This window comes from Lactuca sativa, chromosome 6 (genome assembly GCF_002870075.4).
Source record: "Lactuca sativa cultivar Salinas chromosome 6, Lsat_Salinas_v11, whole genome shotgun sequence".
NCBI classification, from domain to species: domain Eukaryota; kingdom Viridiplantae; phylum Streptophyta; class Magnoliopsida; order Asterales; family Asteraceae; genus Lactuca; species Lactuca sativa.
The window spans coordinates 127,492,748-127,495,621 of record NC_056628.2 but is presented as its reverse complement, the minus strand read 5'-3'; the positions used below and the strand labels follow the sequence as shown (position 1 = coordinate 127,495,621).

At 37.8% G+C, this 2,874-nt stretch overlaps 1 non-coding gene across 1 annotated transcript; it reads left to right on the top strand.

Moving 5' to 3' along the window:
• The first annotated feature begins 473 nt into the window (after positions 1 to 473).
• On the top strand, positions 474 to 580 carry LOC111880490 (small nucleolar RNA R71). The gene has a single exon (XR_002846497.1). It is a non-coding gene; the product is annotated as a small nucleolar RNA R71 (small nucleolar RNA).
• The last annotated feature ends 2,294 nt before the right edge of the window (positions 581 to 2,874 follow it).

The following is a 2,874-nucleotide window of genomic DNA, read 5'->3' as shown; positions in this document are numbered from 1 at the left end:
TCTCCTTCTGCTTGTATTTTTCCTCCTTAGCCTTCTTATACTCTTCGTATGGGAGCCATTCCTTCTTAGGTTTTCGCCAATTTTCATCGTATCGATCGCCACTTGAATAGAAGACTTGAGCTTTCTTATTTCCATTCTCATCCAAATCACAATCCTTTGTTAGATGGGGCCCTCTACAATTTTCACATCCCACCCTCATAGCATGGATTGTTTGATCCATTTTTGTCATTCTTCTATCAAGACTATCAAGCTTAGCTATCACCGCCGCTATGCTATCATTTGCCGCGTTCACTACTCCCCGACTTACTTTGTTTCTTGGATTGTGGTATTCTCTAGAGTGCTTAGAGAATTCTTCAATTAGCTCCTTGATTACTGGGGGTGCCTTCTTCGTGAGCGGACCTTGAGAATCGAGTAATTGCCTTGTGGTGACATTGACTCCATCGTAGAAAATGGAGACCTCTTGTTGGCTATTAAGGTCGTGATGTGGGCAATTTATAATCAAACTCTTGTACCTTTCCCATGCTTCATATAGAGATTCTTCGGGCTGTTGCTCGAAGTTGGCAATTGCTTTCTTTAGCTTGGCTATTTTGGAGGGTGGACAAAAGTGATCTATGAACTCCCCTTTCATCTTGGCCCATGTGGTGACTGATCCGGGAGGAAGTGACTTTAGCCAATCCTTTGCAGCTCCTTTGAACGTGACTGGGAGCATGCAAAGAAGCTGGGTCTCGCGAGGGACATTCGGTACATTGAAGTAGTCGGCCACATCATTCACTTTGTCCAAGTGCTTGTAGGCGTCTTCGTGATCCTTCCCATAAAAAGGAATCTCCTTGAGTTGAGCGAGAATATGGCCTTTTAGTTCGAAAGTGGCGGTTGTGGGAATTGCGGGCTGCACAAGTCCCGGGCCGGTGTCATCACGCATCCTCTTGAATTGGGTCTTCAAAATCGGAGTCGTGCTCGAATGTGGGTTCTTCTTCTTCCTCGGTCTCGTATGCGATATCTTCTTGAATTGGGTTTTCAATAGTCAAAGAGGCACCGGATGCTCCGGATTTGCTGCTCCTCTTCTTGCTGAAAACGGACTTGAGGTTTTTGAGTGGCGAGTTCTTTGAAGAAGCGGATTCTCCAACGGCTTTGCCTTTGCTCTTCCTTAGTGCGGATTCCGGGTCTTCAAGAGGGGGGACCAGAGGTGTATCAGATCCTCGGGTCATGAAACAACTGTAAACAAAACAGAAAAACGTGTAAAAGGAACAAAAATAAAATAAAATATTAAAACTGAAACAACGATGTACTCGCCGAGTCAGCACGAGTGCACTCGGCGAGTTCAAGGCAAAAACAAAAAAAAAATTCTAGTTAATTCTAAAAACGGAATTTTATTAAAACTAATTCTACTTACTGAATTGCTTCTTAAATAACTTTGTGTGAGATAAATCCCACACAAAGGATCGATTAAATTAGAATTTAATGTTAATTTTTAGAACCGTTCCCCGGCAACGGCGCCAAAAACTTGATGTGTGCAAACTCACTTAGTTTTAAACCTTCTTTTAATTATCAAATAACACACAAAAGACAGTGAACCTATCAATTGTGGTATAGTTAAATAAGCAGGGTATCGATCACAGGGAACGGCAAATTAAAATTAAAAACTAATTTTATCTAAGTTAATTAATAAGTAGGGGTTTTATCTAGTTTTATAAGACTAAAAACTTACTAACTATTACTTACTTAAAAACAAAATACTAACTAGATTCAATAAATGGAAGGGAACTTCTGTTTAGTTCAACTTAGTTGATTCTATGGTTGATTTCAAGGTAATGGTGCAATGATTTAATTCTTTCATTGGTTATCGATTCAAGTGATTAGATTCGCATTCACTATACTAATCCTTAATTCACTACACTAATCCTTAGCAAATAAACTAACTTAAACAGTGGCCAGTTGTCTAATTTAATTAGATTTACTAGATTAATTATTCGGGTTAATTTAGACTTGCAATAGTTAACTAATTTAATCTTTTAATTAACTTCTTGTTGATGGTCATCACACAAGCTTGCACATGAATTTACTCAATTTTCTTATTAGTTCTAGTTTCATATTCATTAATCCTAGACATATGGCATAGTGATCACATAACATATGAGGTTAATAATCAATAGATGTTCATGCTAATCAATTATCTTCCTATTAACAGAAAATTAATTATTATTCACACACAAGGTTCTTTAGCAAGCTAAAATAACAAAAATTCACCAACTTAGAATTAATCCTACCAATCAATTAAACTATATTGTGAACTTTGTATCCCCAAACAGAAGTCTAAAGGTTTTAGCTCATAATTGAAGTAAATAACAGCAAACAAACAGAGTCAAATTGTTTAACCATAATGATAAAACAAAAGAATAAGTGGAATGATGAAATTTTGCCTCAATTCTTCTTCGGGATTGAATTCTAGCTTCTCTCGTCGTCTTCTAGGGTTTTTCTGCCTTCTCAATCGCAGCTAAACTCTTCTGAATCGTTCCAGAATTCTCCTATATCGTTCTGAAAAGTTATCTCTATACATACGAATCGACTCGTCGAGTCAGGTGGCGACTCGTCGAGTCCATTTATCAACATCTAACTTGATGGGAGATTTTCAGCAATTAACTCGTGAACAACTAGATCAACAGTGGGTGGAGGTGCACGATGAAAAATATATCCACATAGACCTTCGAAATCATAACATAAAGCCATAAAAAACTGAACCAAACGTTGTTCATCCCTTCTAGAAATGTAAGGTTGGAAGGTATTCAGGTCAACTAGTTTAGTAATAGCCAACTGATCCGACAACTCAAAAATAGAAGCATAAAGCTCTTGATTTTCATGTTTTTCTGTTGGATATCT